Source organism: Cebus imitator, unplaced genomic scaffold (genome assembly GCF_001604975.1).
Source record: "Cebus imitator isolate Cc_AM_T3 unplaced genomic scaffold, Cebus_imitator-1.0 Scaffold21, whole genome shotgun sequence".
Classification (NCBI taxonomy): domain Eukaryota; kingdom Metazoa; phylum Chordata; class Mammalia; order Primates; family Cebidae; genus Cebus; species Cebus imitator.
Genome location: NW_016107336.1, coordinates 3,508,343 through 3,528,966, shown reverse-complemented (window position 1 = coordinate 3,528,966; position 20,624 = coordinate 3,508,343). Strand labels below are relative to the sequence as shown.

The 20,624-nt window shown below is 40.2% G+C and overlaps 1 protein-coding gene across 4 annotated transcripts in view; it reads left to right on the top strand.

Moving 5' to 3' along the window:
* ATXN1 (ataxin 1) overlaps window positions 1-20,624 on the top strand; it is a 459,925-nt gene that overhangs the window by 263,271 nt on the left and 176,030 nt on the right. The window lies entirely within an intron of this gene.

The following is a 20,624-nucleotide window of genomic DNA, read 5'->3' as shown; positions in this document are numbered from 1 at the left end:
AACAGTATCCTAAACCATATTATTAAGAGATGTTTTTCTTCATTCTTCCTGTGAGTGTATTTTCATGAACTCTGCAACTGAACCACTTACTGTGTTGCTTTCTAAAGTAATCTTTAAAATGCTTTTTTATTTATAGTGACATCCAGTGCTTGCAACTAAGAAACTCATACTTCCAAGAATAATTACTAGTCAAATTTGTTTTCTTTCTTAAAGAAGAAAAAACAGTTCTGTTAGGTGGCTGTTATAAACATATAAACATGCCAAACTCGCATTTATCAAGGTAGTTTTAAGGTAATATGTCTTCCATAAAGACTACTTTATTTAAGAGACCAATACATAAAATGATAAACTTTATAAGAATTCAATTGGCCAGACACAGTGGCTCATGACTGTAATCCCAGCACTTTGGGAGGCTAAGGCGGGCAAATCATGAGGCCAGGAGTTCGAGACCAGCCTGGCCAACATAGTGAAACCCCATCTCTACTAAAAATACAAAAATTAGCTGGGCGTGGTGGCACACATCTGTAATCCCAGCTACTTGGGAGGCTGAGGCAGAAGAATCACTTGAACCGGGGAGGCAGAGGTTGCCGTGAGCCGAGGTCACGCCATTGCACTCCAGCCTGGGCTATGGGGCGAGACTCCATCTAAGGAAAAAAAAAAATTTAAGGGCACTTAGGCTTTTCTGAGGGCTGTCTTTGAAGAAAAATTACTTTATCTTACCTTAGCTTTTATTCAGGCATACATAATAATTATAAACTTGGCTTTGGAGACTTCAGTAAAAGACAGAGCTTCTATATAATAAAAGTCCTTAAACACTAATACAGTGTTTGAGCCCCTTGCTCATAAATGTTTGCTAAGAAAAATACTTGCCTGGCACAGTCAAAGGTCAGTTTCTCCTAGAGGTGTGAGGAATCTTTCAGGGTTCCTCTGGACATTATTACACTGCTGTGATTGGGTGATGCCTCTTACCCATCTGTTTATCCATTTATTTATTCATTAACTTCAAATACCTTCTATAGTACAGAGAATTTCTAAATCTCATATATTAGAAAATCTTTTTTATGAGTTTGGCCATGAAGGGTAGGAATAGCAACAGGTATTAAACCAAAATGTTTTGCATTAATGAAAAAATTGGAAAAATCCATATTGAAAGTATCTAAAAATCTCACAGATATGTCACAGTAATTGAAATTCATCATATTCTGAGGCTTAAAGCACGATGATCTGCTTTTACAGTGATAATTTGGGTAAGAAAGAGAGTGCTCTAAAAAATCAGCCTTAATATATAACATGGAGGAGTATATGTATTTTGGTCATCGGCCATTTGTCTGTCCATCCATCCATCCAACCATCTATACACACATCCCTGCATCCTTTGGTTTATTTCATTGGTGTCAACTTATTACATGGAGTTGAATGATGTTATCAATAATCATTGACATGCCCTTTACTCCCTTAGCTTAGAGAGAACAAGGTAAAAGCCAGTACTGAAAAAATGTTTTCCCCTCTTGCTGCAAAGATATAAGCTCTTGTATCCTAATTAGGCCCCCTAGACCACATTTCGTCAGTGAGCCTCCAGCGAAACAAATAATGGTAATGTTCATTTCCCATCTTTGACCTGGGAATTGCAAAGTGATTTACCAACGTTAACTCATCAATTCTCCTAACACTTCTGAATAAGACATTATAATATATTATTGAATTCATCATGTAAATGGATTCTGTGTTTTCCAGAGAATTTCAATATCCTGGCCACTATTAAATACGGAGTGAGGAGAAAAAATTTAAAATTACCCTTTTCTGAACTACTGTCTTGTGGCTTGATCTCCATCAGAATGTCTTATCTTCTGGAAATTTTAAAAGGGGGAGGTCAGAGGGGACGTCAGCTTTGCTTATGTAAAAGTATTAAATAAAATCGTACTAGAGAAAAATCATTAGAAAGTGACCATTTCCCTTAAAACACTTGCTTCATTTGACTCATTGTTTAATAAAATGATGAACTTGAAATGGTGCTGCCTGCTCGGTGTCACCCAAATGATGAGTCATAGCATGTGAACAAATGGAAACAAATCACCAGCGAAAAGGCCAAACTTCTGTGCTACCCTAGAAATATTTTCTATTTTTCTAGGGCTTCCAATGATCTTGCATTCCTGTTTAACTCAGCTTATAGTAAACCCCGATGCCAAGATTTTCTGAGTTCCCTGCCAAAACCATGATGCTCTCAGCCTGGGCCTCTCCTCTAGGAGGGAAGAGATTGTCCCCCAGATGAAGTGAAAAGGAGAATCACAAAAAGAGGATTATTCCTTATGGGAGGAAATGGGGCACGTGCTGTTTATTGTAACATCATTCACCATTCCTTGGGCATGTGGAGGTTTTTATGAGAAAGCAGAGGTTTTTGTAACTCATTTACTCTGGCAAGTGAAGCAACACGAAAATTACTTAAGTGTTTAAAAGATAGATGAATAATAGTTTATGTTCTCAGTCATCTTATTACTGAGACCCTAATTTGCTTTCTTTAAACCGTTGGTTCTCCCTGAGAGTGCTATTGGAATGGGAGCCTCATAACCACGTACACGGGTCAGTGATAGTACAATATTTCAGGAAATTTAGGTCCTCCATAAGTAGTGAACTGCAGTATTTTTTTAAGGAACAAAGACTGCTTTTTCAGCAAGCCTGACTTGTGTTCCTATGAAGGCCCCTTCTTTTTTATTGCAAGGGGAAATTTCAAAATCTCATTGCTGTATTTAACTTTCTATTTTAGTAGGCTGCCAGTGCACTTAACCTTCCATGTAAAGCCTGTACGCGTTTGTGCGTTCTTTCTCTGATTAACTTTTTAAGATTTGGATGTCAGCCTGACCTAATGATAGAATACGCAAAAATAGTCCTGATACCAGCACCTCAAGCCCACCTAATAAGGGACCTTTTTCATGCTGTTTACTTATTTCTGTGTAAAAGAAAATCTGCTGGTTTGGTGCTGGCTGGTTAAATTCAACACATGGTAACATGCTTATTAGTCAAGAAGGTTGAGATGTGGGCGGCTGATACGTTGTCTTCTTTCAGGCAAGGGCTGAGTGGCTTCCTCATGGGTGCCTAGGTGTCCAGCTGACCACGGCTGAGAGGGATAAGTGGGGATTGGGTCGGGCCGAGTTTGGGCCCCTCACTCGGTGGCCTAGGTTCCTCGGAGGGTGTAGAAGTAGAAAGGAGGGTGCTGAAAAGTAGAATGCAGTAGCCACCATCCCAGTTGGAAAATAGAAGTAGAGCCAAAGCTAAAAAAGAAAAATGGAAACAGGAGAGCTGAGTTCGGGAGGAGGTGCGCCGTTATTTTCTAGAGCCTGAATCAGCCATGCAAAGTGGAATAGCAGGTGTTAACAGCTCTTTTCCCCGAGGAGGACTCCTGAGCCCCATAAGAAGGTCAGAGAGCTGGTTGAATGTTGGTGCAGGAAGCATGTCAGGAATAGCTTAACTCTGGTTTAATTTTCATTTCCCCTGTGTCATTTTAACACGTGGGGTGGGGGAGTCAGAGGCTGAGCGCAGTGGAGAGGCTTTCATGGGGAGCAGTTCACATCAGATCCAGGGCTGGTCACCTCCCGGCCTCCTCCCATTCACCTGGTGACTCATCACCCTTTTCAAGTCCTTTTCCTTCTTTGCTTTATGCTTCTCCAAGTGTGAGATGGGCAATGTGATCTTTATATGTAAAATATTTCAAATGAAAAATGATTCTGTGCAAATATGAAATAGGTACCAGTTTTCTTTGATTTCTCTGGTATCACTGATGATAAGATGCACTGTAGATTTCATGATTAGTTTCTGGGGGTGGGGGTGCTACTACTCTTTTATGTACTAATCATCTATAAAATACGTCTTGAGTTCAGAAATGTTAAAACCACAAATGATATGGCTGTCATATATAAGCTATGTGTGTTGTATATAGGCCGCTTGACACACAGGCTCTGTTCTTTATAAGCCATGCTTTCTGGAAGCCCAAGCCAGTTCCAGGAGTGAAAGCTGACTCCTAACAATACATTCGAGTAGGAGTCAGTGAGGGCTTAGGAAAATTATCCAGGAAATTCATTTTGAGCAGCCCAAACTGCCAGCTAGTAGCTAAGCTAGTAGGCAGGAGTTTCATTGACCACATGTCTCAACCACATTTACCACATTTCTTGCTAAAGAATGCTCTAAGTGTGGATGAAAGGCACAAGATATACAGCAGGTGGGGGCAAGGAGGAAGTGAAGAACCTGGGTACCCCACACCCTAGATCATTGAATTACATTTTTAAGAATGTTTTAAATGTACGTATCTTAAAAAGTTTCAGTTATGCAAAATGAAGAGTTTTGAGGTGGATGGTGGTGATGGTTGCACATCACTGTGAATATAATTAATGCCACTGACTGTGTGCTTAAAAATGGTTAAGATGGTAAATTTTGTATTTGTGTAGTTAACCACAATTTTTAGAAGTATAGATGTAATATATAGGTATATTTATGTAATTTTGTTCTAGTTTAACGAAAGTAATCATCATGTCATCCTGTCTTCCATCCATCTTCATTCATTCATTCATTCATTCGTTCATTCAACAAACATTTATGAAGCCACTATTAGGTCAACATCTGTGCTCCAAGCTGGAATACAACTATGAATATATTTTCTGTGCTTGTGTTATTCTCAGGTTAGTTTAAGTGAAAGCCATATGAACAATAATTACCATCCTGCGTGGTGGGCCAAACATGAAAGTGTATGTGCAGTTAAGACTGTGTGCAGCTGTGCAGATTTGTGGGGTGTCTTGGCATCCGTCAAAGAGGTGAGGGACATAAAGGGATCACCTGTCGAGGGACAGCATGGACAAAGCGCAGGGAACAAACAGCGTGGTGCAGAGCATGTGCAGGGAACAGTCAGTATTCCATTGGTGGTAACATGTCATGAGGGAGCAAACCACTGAGGGTCTCATATGTCGTATTAAGGAGTACTGACTCCTCAGATTGGTGGAGGTCAAACCACATTCTCCAGTAGCCTAAGGATTTCTGAGTCTCCCAACCTCTGCCCCGCAAACCTCTCTGGGGCTGCCTTCAGAAGTACTTGGTAGTGATGGATGAGGAGTAGGAAGAACCGATAAAGTTCGATAGTGTAAATAGCCTCAATTTTATTTATTTTGTGTATTAGATTTCTGTATAAGATTTTGTTTGAAGGCAGAGTTCTGGCTTTTAAAAACACATTTGAAAATCAGTGCTGTTGGCAATGAGGAATCATCAAAAATTATTAGAGTTGGCAACAATTAGCTTGGTGTTTTAAAAATCAATATTCTGCATTCAAAGCAATAAACATGCTTTCTGCATTTCTGAACCTCACCTCACAGCACTTTGCACATGCTAAGCATTCAATGAAATGTTCAGTGGGAATTATTGTAGGGGTAACACTTAGGGATACTTTCATTATACTACTGCCATCAGGATCCATTTAAATAGCATATTGCCCACTAACTCAAAAGCAGTTTGTAGAAATATAAACTTATAACTGACCTTTTATTCTTACTTTTCTTTATGTGTAATTGGACTGTAATAATTATTTTTTTCTAAGTTTTCTTGTCCATTTTTGAGACATTAGGTTTTATAATTTGATGCTTTGGACCTGGTTGACAATTGCGATTCTGTATGTAGGATTGAACTTTGTGGGAATAGCAGTTAATTGTATTTTTTTTTAATGCTTAAAAAGATATTCTGGGCAAGCTTTGTTTCTTTATGGACTATAGCCAGAATCCTACTGTTTTTCAATTTGTTTAAATGCAACGGCTTATACAACATATGTACATGTTCAGTTGAAGATAAAGGATATCATTATTTTTAGCGTATTACAAAGAAAACCACATTTTCTCTTAAATGTCTTGATATAAAGTAATTTGAACACAATTTCTGCACAAATCATTTTCAAGAGATTGGCTGTCAAGTGTATTTTTTTAAAGTAGCACTTTCATAAGAACCAATGAGACTTTGCAAATTTAGATAGATTCTAAGCCTGCAATGTGGTTGAAGATGTCAGTTTTTAAACAGCACTTTGAGAAGTAGTTAACTTAAAAGTATAGCAATTCAGAACATACTGAGAATGATTTTGAAGAGTAAAGTCTTGATACACTGAAAAGAAAGTTGACAGATTCACTACAATTAGGAGACAAGGAGGTGCAACTCCCACTTGTGAAAACTTTTCATCTAACCAACTTGTAATACTTGCCTAAGAAAATCTTCAGCAAATCCTTACTCCTTTGCAGCTCCTAAATCTACTGTATAGAATGCTTCCAGTTTCTCAACACGTGCTGATGAGGCTGTGGAGAAATAGGAATGCTTTTACACTGTTGGTGGGAGTATAAATTAGTTCAACCATTGTGGAAGACAGTGTGGTGATTCCTCAAAGATCTAGAAATAGAAATTCCATTTGACCCAGCAATCCCATTACTGGGTATATATCCAAAGGATTATAACTCATTCTACTGTAAAGATATATGCACACGTATGTTTATTGCAGCACTATTTACAATAGCAGAAACTGGGAACCAGCCCAAATGCCCATCAATGATAGACTGGACAAAGAAAATGTGGCACATATACACCATAGAGTACTATGCAGCCATAATAAAAGAATGAATGTCCTTTACAGGGACATGGATGAAGCTGGAAGCCATCATCCTCAGCAGACTAACACAGGAACAGAAATCCTAACACTCCATGTTCTTACTCATGAGTGGGAGTTGAACATTGAGAACACATGGGCACAGGAAGGTGAACATCACACACCAGGGCCTGTCAGGGGTTGAGGGGCAAGGGGAAGGAGAGCATTAGGAAAAATACCTAATGCATGCAGGGCTTAAAACCTAGATGATGGGTCGATGAGTACAGCAAACCACCATGACACATGCATACCTATGTAACAAACCTGCATGTTCTGCACATGTATCCCAGAACTTAACATAAAATTTAAGAAAATTTAAAAAATAAAAAATTCTTCTAGTTTCTTTATGTCATAATAATGGAAGCAGAATAATAACATGACAACACTTCTTTCTTTGTTTTAAGGGAAAGTAAGTTATTAGGCCTGTGAAGAATGACAGAACTGAAATAGATTCTTCATTCAAGCCTTGTGTGTGTGAGTGTATGTGTGCATGTGCGCATGCGTGCATATGTGCACACTCATGCGCATCTACACACCTATACATTGGTTTGAGTGCACAAGTGTGAAATAAGAGAAAAAAGTGACATGAAACTCGCTTCCCAATTTCTACCACTATTAACAGTACATTTTACTAATCTTGATTTGTTCTATAATTGTGTCAAGGCTTGTTAATGTGCCCCATGCATTGACAGACAAGATCATATTATGTGGAAATTGTGTCTTCTCTACCGTAAGAACCTGAATATTTAAGTATTGGAGATTTTTGCCTGATATTCATCAATGTTGTCACTTGCTACTGATTGAGCTTTGTAATCTATATATAGGCATTAGATGAATCCATAAATGAATGAAGTGGTGGCTTCCTCAGTGTTTTGTTTTTTTTTTTATCATATTTAAGTTATTTCATGACCTGTCACCAGCCTTACCACATCTTGGAAAGAATGACTATACCTGTGCTATCTCTTAAAACCCTACCCAGGTATGTTCTTATAGTTGAGCCATATTTTTCTCAATTCAGATATACCCTTCAGGTCCACTTTCCATACACTTACACACACTCACACACCTACATGCATACAATATAAGGAAAGAAAGGTGAATAGTAACCAATGGAGGTGGTGCCCACTATTCTCTTCAGTGAGTAGATATCCCCTAGTCCCATTTCACAATATGGGTGCCAGATGGAAGATGCGACTAAATTATATGCCCACACTCATAGTGGTTGGCCCTTTTGAAATTACTGGGAGAGCATAAATGATACAGACTTCGGGGTTGAAAGAATTGCATTAAAATCAATTTTCTGCCGCTTACACGTTCTGTGATCTAGGGCTGTTGGTCAATTAATCTCTCAGTTTATTTCCTCATCTGTCATATGGGAATAATAAACCTACATTCACAGGGTTGTTGAGGAGAGTGAATGGTAACCGATACAAGAAATTCAAGGTTTGTTATTTTTAATCGGAAATTATAAGTCTTTTAAAAACATGTAAATGTACATCCCTAATTGCCTGCAAGTGGTGCAAGGTGAGGAGAAGAGCCACCTTTGAGTGTGGGAGGAGTAGGTAGCAACCTCTGATGACTGACTTCAGGGCAGTGACTCTCCACCTTAGTAGAATGCATAGTAGAATCACCTGGGGAGCTTTCCAAAATTCTGTTGCCTGAGCTGTACCCCAGACCAGTTAAGTAAGGATCTCTGTGGGTGGAACCCAGGCACCAGTATTTTCTAAACCTCCCCAGGTGATCACAATGTGTAGCCAAGTTGGAGTACTGATGCTTTAGGGGGATGTAAAAGTCTTCACTCCTTGCATTGGCTAAATTGATGATACCCAGAATACTACAACCTACACTGTATTCTTTTTCCTTAAAGTAAACACAGACTTAGGTATCATGCTGAAAGTGTATTATTTCTCTTGGTTATACACGATTTTGTATGAATTAGTTTATTCAGTTCTCTCCAAAGAGCCAATCGTAATAGGTGGATGTTGGGGGAAAGAGAACAGAGGTCTATGGATATCTGAAGACAGGGGTTATTTACTAGAGGGGCACAAACAGAAGAAAATGTAACTCAAAGAACAGAAAACTCAGCAATTTCAACTACTTGTTGCTTTTGGAAATCAGTCCTTGCAAAAGCGCCACCCCAAGAGGTGGTTGGCTTCCCTGAAAGCTCAGCATCATGGCTCTTGTAGGTCGTCATTCTTGAAAACTTGCTGCATCTCCAAAATATGGGATGAGGAAAAACAGTTGAATACTGGCCTAATACAGTCATAGTGTAACCAAAAGCCAGAAAATTAATTTGTAAAATAATATATTTTTTAAAGTTTTATTTTTCCAAGAGAAAAGACTAAAATCACTTTGTACTCAAAATCTCTCTTACCTCTTTTCAACAAATGGTACTGAGACAATGGAAAAAGTCACATGGGACACATGCCAAAGAAAAAAGTTGAACCCTTACCTCACACCATATACAAAAATTAACTCAAATCAATCAATAACCTAAATGTAGGAACCGAAACTATAAAACTTTTAAATAAAAACAGGAGTACATCTTCATGACCATGGATTTGGCAATGGATTCTTAGATATGACACCAAAAGCACAAACAACAAATGAAAAATAAAATAGATACGTTGGACTTCACCAACATCAAAACTTTTGTGAACCAAAGGGCACTATCAAGAAAGACAAAAGACAGCGCATAGAATGGGAGAAAATATTTTCAAATCACTATCTCATAAGGGTCTAGTTTCTAGAATATGTGAAGAACTCTTAGAACTCAAAAAATAAAAAGACAATCCAGTTTAAAAATGGGCAAAACCATTGAATAGAGATTTCTCCAAAGAAGATATATAAATAGCCAATACATTTATGAAAAGATAGCCAACATCATTAGTGTTTAGGGGAATGCAAATCAAAACCACAATGAGATATGACTTTATTATGTTCACCCACTACGATGGCCATAATTTGTTTTGAAAAGGAAAATAACAAGTGTTGGTAAAGATGTGGAAAAAATTGGAGTTTTCATATCTGGCTGGTGGGAATGTAGTGTGGTGCAGTCACTATAGAAAACAATTTGGCAGGTCTTCAAATAGCTAAATACAGAATTACCACGTGACTCAGCAGTTCCGCTCTTAGGTATACACTCAAGAGATTTGCAAACAGGTATTCAGACAAAATCATGTACATGAATGTGTACAGCAACATGATTCATAGTAGCCCAAATATGGAATCATCCCAAATGTCCATCAACTGATGAATAAATAACAAAATGTGATATATAGCCTACAATAGAGTATTATTGAACCAAAACAAGAATGAAGTACTGGTACATGTTGCAATATGAATGAGCCTTGAAAACATCATGCCAATAGAAAGAAGCCAGACACAAAAGGCCACGTATTGTATGATTCAGTTTATACACAACATCCAGAATAGGCAACTCCTTAGAGACAGAAAGTAGATTAGTCCTTGCCAGGACCTCAGATGAGTGGGGGACAGGGAGTGACTGTTTAATGGGTAAGGGGATGATGACAATCTTCTGGAATTAGATAGTTATGATGGTTGTTTAACATGTGGATGGAGTAAAAGCCACTGACTTACACACTTTAAAAACAGTTTAAAATGGTGAATTTTGTGTTATGTGAATTGTACCTTCATTAAAAAATACCCCTTTGACCCCATCTGTTCTCTAATCCTACATATGTCGTCTATTTTTTTTTTTTTTTTTTTGTCATGGAGTCTCACTCTGTAGCCCAAGCTGGAGTGCAGTGGTGTGATCTCAGCTCTCTGAAACCTCTGCCTCTGGAGCTCAAGCGATTCTCGTGCCTCAGCCTCCTGAGTAGCTGGGACTACAGGCATGTGCCAACACGCCTGACTAATTTTGTGTTTTTGGTAGAGATGGGGTTTCACATGTTGGTCACACTGGTCTCGAACTCCCGACCTCAGGTGATCTGCCCGCCTCAGCCTCCCAAACATATAGTCTTAAGCCAGTCATTTTACCCTTTGTGATTCCATGTTCACCTTATACTGTTTTTTTGTTGAATGTCCAACTTCTGCAAAGAGACATCTACACAGGTCTTCGTTTCCTTACAAGCACTTCAATTCATCACTCCAGATTCTACACCTGACCTGGAAAGGTCTGTGTTAACTCAAACAGAAACTCGGGTCAATGCTCTTCCTTATTAGAAGGGCATTCCAGTAATTGACATTAGAAAGTTCCCAGCATGGCCCTGCCACCAGACCGGTCCATTGCGTTGTCACCAAGGAATGTTAAGTCTTGGAAACAGATGGAGGAACTTGCACAGCGTTTCCCAGTAGGCACAGGTGATTCCTGCAAACTCAGGAGAGTGAAAGTCACAGGAACAAAAATGTAAATTTCTGTGAGAAGACGTGATGCAGACACTAGCAGAGTTTAAGTGCTTTTAACTCTGGATAATGGATGATCTGCTCTGATTGCCTTGAAGGTGGATCTCCAAGCCCACAGAATGGTTTAAAAGTGGAAGGAAGCTGTATTAATCATTTTCTTAATTGTCTTTCTTTTTTTCTGTCTTTTTTCTGCTGGGGTCAGCAGGAATGGGAATCTTTTTTTTTTTTTCTTTTTAGATCAGTCTTATTATGATTATGATTATACTGAAAGACCTGGATGGGAGGAATGCTGCAATCTGAATTAAAAATAGCATTTTCTGTCCTCCCACACACAACACTTGAGTGCCCTGAATGCCTTTTATAAATGCAGACTTTCTGCCTGGCTAGATAAAAGAAGCTGTCACTTCATTTCCATAACGAACTCATTCCTGGGAGAATTCCATTGTTTTAGCAATAGAATTTTTGTAAAAGGCCTCTTATTTTGCCTGAAAAAGGTAACAAAAATGAACTTTTGAGAGCTTATTCGACAAAACAATTAAGGAGTGAAGAGAGATTTTCTCCTTTTTTGATATGTTAGGAGTTGTAAGTGTGAGAATCCCCTGAGCCATGATACTAGGATAAACCCCTAAGTCTGCAAGATGAAGGAGGAGGAGAGAAATCCTGTTATTCTTTCTCCTAATAGAAATGGGGATATGTCATTCGCTGAGAATGTGTTTTAGAGCCAGGTGACACACAGATGTTGCTAATTCTAAAGAGTTTTAAATATTTAGTTTTAAAAAGAGGTGGGAAACATGTAGAATGTTCATGGTATAAAGAAATTCCTTTTTTTTTTTCTTCAGACAGAGTCTCGCTCTGTTGCCCAGGCTGGAGTGCAGTGGTGCGATCTCAGCTCACTGCAACCTCCGCCTCCCAGATTCAAGCGATTCTCCTGCCTCAGCCTCCTGAGTAGCTGGAATTACAGGTGCACACCACCATACCCTGCTAATTTTTATATTTTTAGTAGAGACGGGGTTTCACCATGTGGTCAGGCTGGTCTCGAACTCCTGACCTCATGATCTACCTGCCTCGGCCTCCCAAAGTGTTAGGATTACAGGTGTGAGCCCCCACGCCTACCTCCTTGGGGTTTTTAATGAAACGTGATCATCAGGTATTTTAACTGAGTTTCAGGACTCTGAAGACAAACCACATCTGCATCTTGCCAGAATCCTTTACTCACAAAATAGTAGTTGGTATTTTCCTTTATTTGCACTTGAAATGTTGCAGCAAGTGGATTACAGGGTCCTTCGTGGTGTAATGTGACTTGTAGCAGGCTCAAACAGGCTCGTGGGCATGTGGTCACACTCAACACCCCTCTCTCTTCCCCATCCCTCCACATGATGGATCTGTGCTCCAAATATGGTATAAAATCTTCAACACCACTTTCATAGAGAGAAAGAATAATTGTATTTCTTGTTACTTACCTGGCCCTCTGTTAGCCACATCAAAGTATACCTGTCTTTGGTGTTTCAACAGGTAATCCCTAGCCATAATGCCAAATGGCATTTCTGTTATGTGGTATTCACAGTTGAGAACATTGACATCCCAGTTTTAAGCTAAAATGCTTTTATGAAGCCTCCTGCAAAAAAAGATAAATTTTCAATAGCACCTTTGTCTTGCAATACTTTTGTTCCGATTGCGTCAGAAAATTGTAATATTTAAACAAGAAAGACAGTTACTTAGAATAGCATTTAAAAAAGACTTGAAAGTATGGCGTTGTCATATCTGTTGGCCTTTAATTTAATAAAACAAGTAGACCAACAGTAAAACAAGTGCAGTTGACGTAGTATTTTTATGGAAATTCCTGTGGGAGCAAACATTATGCAGAAGTTAGGTAGGTAAATCTGGCACTGATTTGGAATTCTGGAAAATAATTCTGTTATTTTTTTGAGCTTTGAATGGCTTTTACTAATAAACCAATACTAATTTCTTTTTTTTGACACAGAGTCTCACTCTGTCACTCAGGCTGGACCACAGTGGTGGGATCTTGGCTCACTGCCACCTCTGCTTCCTGGGTTCAAATGATTCTCTTGCCTCAGCTTCCTGAGCAGCTGGGATTACAGGCGCCTGCTACCGTACCTGGCTAATTTTTATATTTTTAGGAGAGACGGGGTTTCACAGTGTTGGGCAGCCTGGTCTAGAACTCTTGAACTCAGATGATCCACCCGCCTTGGCCTCCTAAAGTGCTGGGATTACAGGTGTGAGCTGCCATACTAATTTTTTAAAGCATGATTTTATGTCCTGGTGGTAGCTATGCAATTTTGCACGGTGATATTTCATGGAAAGGAAGTTGTGGTTTTGATAGGATGCCTCCAAGGTTGTGTTTTTAATACTTTTGGTAAATTCTGTTACTTGTGTCTGTTCAAAAGGACAGAGGTTGGGAGATCTGTCTCTTCATTTTATCTTCACTCCCTGTTTGGTGCTTTGTGAAGTCAGGCCAAATAAAATAGTTGAAGGGACTATCATATAACTCCCAATATTATAGCAAAAAGAGAATCAGAGGAAAATATTCAGCTATTTCTTTTTTAGCATTTTTACTAATTGTGTTATTAAAAAGGGGCAAATAGAGCAGGAATTAACAGAGAATGAAAATCAGAGGACGGGACTACACATTAGCATCTTGCAGACCTTAGCTGCTCATGATTTATACATGCTTCAGAAATTATCAAAGCATGAGGCACAGGCTGTGTCCCCACCTTCCCCATTTTCACCAAGCACTTCTGCAACACCTAAACACTGATCTTTTCAGCAGGCACAAATAAAACTCTCCTCCGGGCAGAAGGTGTGTGATGACTCACGGCAACCAGAAAGGGGATGTGTAACTCAGGGGCTGTGCAGTCTCTGGGCTTCTATACTGACATCCCTCCGTCTTCTGGGCCACTGTTGTTTCTGTTGTACTTCAGCAATCCCTGCAGGACCTGCGTGTTGAACAAATAAGGCCAGGAATAAATTGTCAGTAGGAGCACCTGACATCTTGTCTTTAAAATACTAATTTCCTGAGACGTCATTCTACAGCTGCTCAGCACAGATTGGCTATTTCTCATCTATATGTTCAACTTATATTTTATTTTCATTTTATTCTTGATATGCAGACGTACTTTTCTCTGATGTATAATTATATTGCATAGCAAACTTTGCACTATGTCAATAAGGAGATGTAACCTATATGCAAATGCAGACACCTGCAGAGTCTCTGTATGAATAAATCCTTACCTTTATGTGATAAGCTATGCTAATGATAAGAAACACATGGATCAACATGAACTATAATTTTTTGAAAAACGTTTGAGCATAGACATTTTTCCAGCTTATTTATCTCTGTGATAATGTGTTCTTTTGGCAGATACTAATTTTGGATTCTATTCCTTGGACACAAACCAGTTAATATACACAGAGAATATTCTAAGTGCATGCTAGGCACCCAAGGACTGCCAGTTTGTAAGAAATTTTGTAATGGCTAACTCATATAAGTGATCAAATGTTGACGGAACGAGGAACACATGTATTGTGAATAAATCATATTCTTCAGAATACCTTGAGTTTTGGCCTGCCTCCCACAGGAACCTCCCTCCAGCTTTTCTTGAGGTCTCACTGGACCCAGTCCAGCCCTGCACTGGAGATGCCTCTCCCTGGGAAAGGACATTTTTGGCCCAGCTTGCCTGTCACTGAAGCTCCTTAGTGGGCAGGGTGGAGACAGGGCTGTGCACCCTGCCGGGCTGAGTGTGCTCATTCAGAGGAAGCATTTCTAAACTCTGCAATTGCCAGCAGCCCTGGCAGCTTCTCTTTCTTCCTCAGAAAGAAAATACAAAGAGTTAGCTTTAGTTCTGAGTTGGAAAAAGAGGCCCTTGCGGAACATGTCATTGATGGACTGGGCAGTTTCCTTTAGAGGCTTAGGTGATGGTTTTTCTCCAAGTCACCCAAAAGGGTATTCTTCCATTTGATAAACATGGAGGACAGAGACTCGAGCATAAGTGTAATGCCTTGTTCTCAATCAGCTAACAAATAATGATCAATGAGTTGCCGTTCACAAGAGCACCATGAAGCTTACAAAAAGAAGACAGAGAAAAATCCTACCTTTATAGAGGTTATCACATTCCACTCAGGGAGATGACACCTATTTTAGGATAAGGAATAAAATGATTAATAACCTGAGGAAAAGGAGTTTAAAAACCATAGGTGTTCACATGCAAAAACAAAACAGAAAAACCTTCTGATTGGGCAAGTTGTAGAATAAGGGGATGAAAGAAAGTCATAGAAAAAGTAGGATTTGAGCTGCTCTTGGGAGGTCTGGCTTAAATTTGGACACGTGGAGTAGAAATACAGGCTCTCAGAGAGGAAGTGAGAAGCTCACTGGCTGCTTCAGTGTACATGAGGGGAGAAGTAGAAATGAACTTGGAAAAGCATGCTGGGGCCAGATTGTGAAGATCTTAAACATCAAATAAAGAATTCCGAAGATTTTCAGTACGTAGGAGCCAATGAAGGTATGGATGGCATGGGGAAGTTGTGTTATGTAATCTCTCCTTTAGGAAGTTCAGTCCAACGAGGATGACTCAGATGGTTTAGAGAGACCAGTGAGCAGGCTGCTGTGAGGGGAATTGAGTCTGGACTAGCATGGAGTAGTGAAGACAGAAAGGTGCAGAATTGGTAGGACTTGACAACTGATGGGTTGTGGGAGAAAGAGAAGATGATAATGCTGTCATCATCCATCAGAAAGAAAGAGGAGGAGCCGGGTTTGGAGCAAGGGCCTGGAAAGTTTTGAAACAGATATAATTTATTTCCACTGCATATATCCAGGAGCTTGCTGGGGGAGATACCAGGGACCGGGATACAGATTTAAGAGCGATAATCAGTAGAAGGAAATTATTATAGAAAGTGAAGACAACTGAGCAGATAGCCTTAGGAAATCTGTCCCCTAGGGTTAGAAAGGACAGGAAGAGCAGAAAACTGGAGGGGCTATGAGGAGTAGTAGAAGGAACCCAAGAAAGTGCCATCTCAGAGAAATCAAGAACATTTTTTTATTTGGGTTGCAATAGACAAAGTGATTCAAGCAAAAAAAAATTCATTGTATCATATGTGGATTGGTTTTCTAATGCTATATGACAAATTACAAATATAGTGACTTAAATAACACCTATTTATTATCTCACAGTTTCTAGAGGTCCAAAGTCCAGGCATGGCTTAGTTGAATTATCTGTTCAGGGTTTCATGAGACTGAAATTGAGGTGTCGACAGGACTGCCTTCTCGTCTGGAGCTCATGGCCTTTTTCAAGCTCACGTGGTTGTTTGTATTTAGTTTCTTGTGCTCTTAGGATCAAGGGCCCTGTTCCATTGCTAGCTGTGAGCTGGGGGCCACTCTGAGGTCCTGGCATCTGCCTTCAGTTCCTTGCCACGTGACTTGATTCCCCCATCAACATGTCCTCTCTCACTTTGAATCTCATGCCTGGTAGAGCCCCATCCCTTTTAGGGTTCTGTTAATTAGATCAGGCTCACCACGATAATCTCTCTATTTTAAGGTCAGTTGATTTTGGACCTCACTTATACTTGCAAAATCCCTTCGCAACAGCAGAACCTAGATTACTGTCCCATTGACTGCCAGGGGGCATGGCAGTCTTGGGGGCTACATTAGAATTCGGTCTATCATAATATAACTAACAATTCCAGGGATCAGGCTGGGTGCCGTGGCTCAATCCAGTAATCCCAGCACTTTGGAAGGCCGAGGCAAGTGGATCACTTGAGGCCAGGAGTTCAAGATCCAGCCTGGCCAACATGGCGAAACCCCATCTCTACTAAAAATACAAAAATTAGCCAGGTGTGGAAGTGCGTGCCTTTAATGCCAGCTACTCAGGACGCTGAGGCAGGAGAATTGCTTGAACCCAGGAGGCGGAGGTTGCGGTGAGACTGATTGTGCCACTGCATTCCAGCCTGAGTGACAGAGCGAGACTCTGTCTCAAAAAAAAAAAAAAATCCAGGGATCAGTTTAACTTTTGGCATGGCTGAATCCAAGAGACTTTACTGTCATTAGGACTCAGATTTTCTGTCTTGTAGCTTTGCTCTCTTCTGGGAAGCTTCCTTCTCCAGGGGCCTTTCTTCAAGAGGCAATTAAAGAAACTAGCTCTTGGTAGCATCATGTTCCCTTGGTCCCACTAGGAAGGAGTATGTTGCTCCTCTTAGTTCCAGCTGGTCTGGGAGAGGCCTTTGATTGGCTTGCCTTGGGGACATGCCTACCCCTAAGGCCAGTCACTGAGGCTGGAAGGATGCTGTATTGTGATTGCCCAGACCTGGGTCATATATCCACCTTCTGGGCCAATGTGTGAAGCCATCCCATCCCAGATAAGAGCCAAGGGGAGGGGTCATTCCAGAAAGACACTGATGAGGCAAAAGTGCTAGTGTGCTAAACAAAAGGAAAAGAAAATGGAAGCAGCTACTACTGGTGAGCTGTATTAGACAGATGCTGATAGAGAGGTCAGGAGGAGGCCTCAGCACAGGTCACTGCATTTAGAAGGTGGGAAACCATTCCTGACCTTTGGAGGAGAAGGAAAGTCACTAACGGAGAGAAAAGTCATAGACATCAAGCTTTACGTTTTAAGTAGTTGGTGAAATGCTGGCATTGAATGGATAGTACAACGGTTTGTTGGTGAACAGGAGAGCGGTGACAGCCATTTGGGATCATGTTAGGGTACGGAGAAGGTCTTTTATGAATAGCAGTGACTGAATATGCTTGGAGTATGAGAAGTTTTCCAGTAGAGAGAAAAAAGATGGAAGGGAAATCAGGGGCAGAACTGACCCCAGCAAGATCTGGAGCCAGTAGGAGGAGAACGGATTCAGAGCCCAGGTAGAGAGACTACATACAGTGTCATAACCTGGGTAATACACTGTGTGAAGTTTTTTTGGTTTTGGGGTTTTGAGGGTTTTTTTTCTTTTTTTTCTTTTTTTGCTTATTTGTCACCTCTTTGAAATAGGTATCATTGCTTTCAATGTAGCTGTCATATGGTCATTAAATATACTCAAATACTCAAAAGATCCTCAGCATCTCTCTGGCCCTGTAATTGACAGTAATATTTAACCTTAGAGAAGTGGTTAAATGTGTGGTCCCTGATCAGCAGTATCAGCATCACCTGGGAACTTGTCAGAAATACAATTCTCTGACCCCACCCCCAGCCTACTGACTCAGAATTTCTGTAGGTGGGTCCCAGCAAACTCTGATTTAACAAGACCCTCTAGCCATTTCTTTTCCTTTCTTTTCTTTTTTCTGAGTCAGAGTCTTGTTCTTTCACCCAGGCTAGGGTGCAGTTTGTGATCATAGCTCACTGCAGCCTCGAGCTCCTGAGCTCAAGCCCCCTTCCCACCTCAGCTTCCCAAAATGCTGGGATTACAGGCGTGAGCCACTGCACGTGGAGTTCTCCAGCCGTTTCTGATTGCTGCATCGAGTTTGAGTATCACTGCCTCAGAGGCACGAGGGTTTCCTTAATAGTGGCTTTGAGAAGCTGTGAGAACTAAGGATGTAGGCTGCTGGTGACCAAGAAGTGGGGGAGTTTGTAGATCTTGAAAGGCGATGACAACTGTTCAAAATCCACTAATGACTAAAAGTGTAATGGATTGGAAGAACGGAACAGAAAGGCTAAGTTGTAATTTAATTTTTTTCAAGTTTCTGGAGGGCTGACAAATGATGATGATGGGCATCATCAGAGTTTCAAGTCCCTGGAGGACACAGAAAGGTGAAATGGGCTTAAAGTGTAGCTGTAGACTGGTGATTCTTTTGGAGTAAGGGTTAAGTCCTAGAACAGGTTTTGGATATGGATCATTTAATTTAAATCCAGTCTCTTCCACTAGACGCCATTAGGAGGTTGCAAAAGAAGGGCATGGCAAGGTTTCTTTCATCAAGGAGCTTAGAAACTGTTTGAGCCTTCAAGACTTAAATAAATCCAGTGGAGTATAAAAAGACAGTATAACAAAGTGCTGAACTGAAAAGGACCTTGGGTCAGAATGTGTGCTAGAGACTGTAAGTGCTGTGGGCAGTCAGGAAAGGAGAAATTGGCATTGTGTCATTTTCTTCTCTAGGCAGAGGATGAAACTGACAGCCTGATATAATTTCCCAGGTTCGATGGCAAGATATTGGGCAGCTTGGCTTCAGTAAGTGCTTTTCCATGTTTTCTCTCTTCTTTCTGAGTGTGTCACAATTGCCAGGTCAAAGTGAAGTTCATATTCTGAGACATTGAATGTGGAATATTGTTAATATTTTTGTTTGTATGAGAAGCTTGTAGGGTAAATTACATTTTAGCTCAGGCATTTTAAATGGAAAGAGACTCAAATAGAAGTTTGGTATATTCGTTTCAGACAGGCTTTCAGGCTTACTTCATTTATGGAGAGAACATGAATGAGCCTGTTGGGTGATGCTTTAATGTTGTAGGATGAAGAACGCAAACTACTGATTTTCTTTAGTGGAAGAATTAAGTTGAGCCAGATCTGGGACGGTAGGGAAGAAGAAAACACTTCAGATGAACATGACATTTCCACTGCTTTTAATTTCTTTGTACCTTGCTTGCGGCTCATGTGGGTAAACAAGCAGATCACTGAACCAAGAACCAAGAGGGAAGGTTGGCAGACACTGTTAAAGGTGGACATAAGAGTTATTTAAGTCCAAGAGAGAAATAAAAATACCGTAATCATCAAGGGGAAGCCAGAAATTTGGTACCTGATTCAAGGTACTTAAGAAAACGTGATCTGCTTTCAGTCCCTTTTGGGGGAGGGTTTTCTTAACTTCAGCTGTGGCATGCAGATGTCAACAGAGAGCTTCCTTTTATTTCACTGTGACGATGGAGTGACTTGGGGTGCATTAGAGAGCGAGGTCATTTGCCATCACATCAAGAATAATACCTGCATCAGGTGTGCTCCTCTCACAGAAGTTAATCACAGAGAAGGTGTGTGTTGCTCTGAGGGCCTAGCAGTCAGAAGATGAATCATCTCTTATTTCAAGGTATGGAGAACAGTTGTGTCACTCACTTCTTTTTCAAGGAGATTCAGTTTAAATGGTGAAATAAAAAAAGTGAAATAACAGAAAACAGTTGTACATCACTAGATTAGTTCGTATAATGCACAGACTGTTTCCTCTACCTGGAAACCTGATGCCTGGCTAACTTCTACTCAACTTCAACTTCCCTGTTTGAATGTTAGTTTTGTTAAGCCTTCCTGAGACCCTCCTTCCAAGTGAGGTACCCCCATCGTGACTTCAAATCACAATGTTCATTTTTCCTTCTTATTGCCTATATAGTTTCCAAATTTTGTGCAGCTACTAAACTCATGTAATTCTTTAATGTCTGTCAGTCTTGAGGCAGTGAGCTCCTTGGGGACAGGGTCCTTGGCTACTTTGTTTTCCACGTATTCCCCAGCTGAACACAGAGCCTGGTGGATGCAGCAAATACCAAGTAAAATTGTATCAAGTGAATGATTTAATTAATGAGAAAGCACTTGGTAAACTATATTCATTATGAAAGTGATGGTTAATTATATGAGTAGCAGACACCTCCTTTCTTCTGTCCTAATTTTGTCTCTCCTTTTTTTTTTTTTTTTT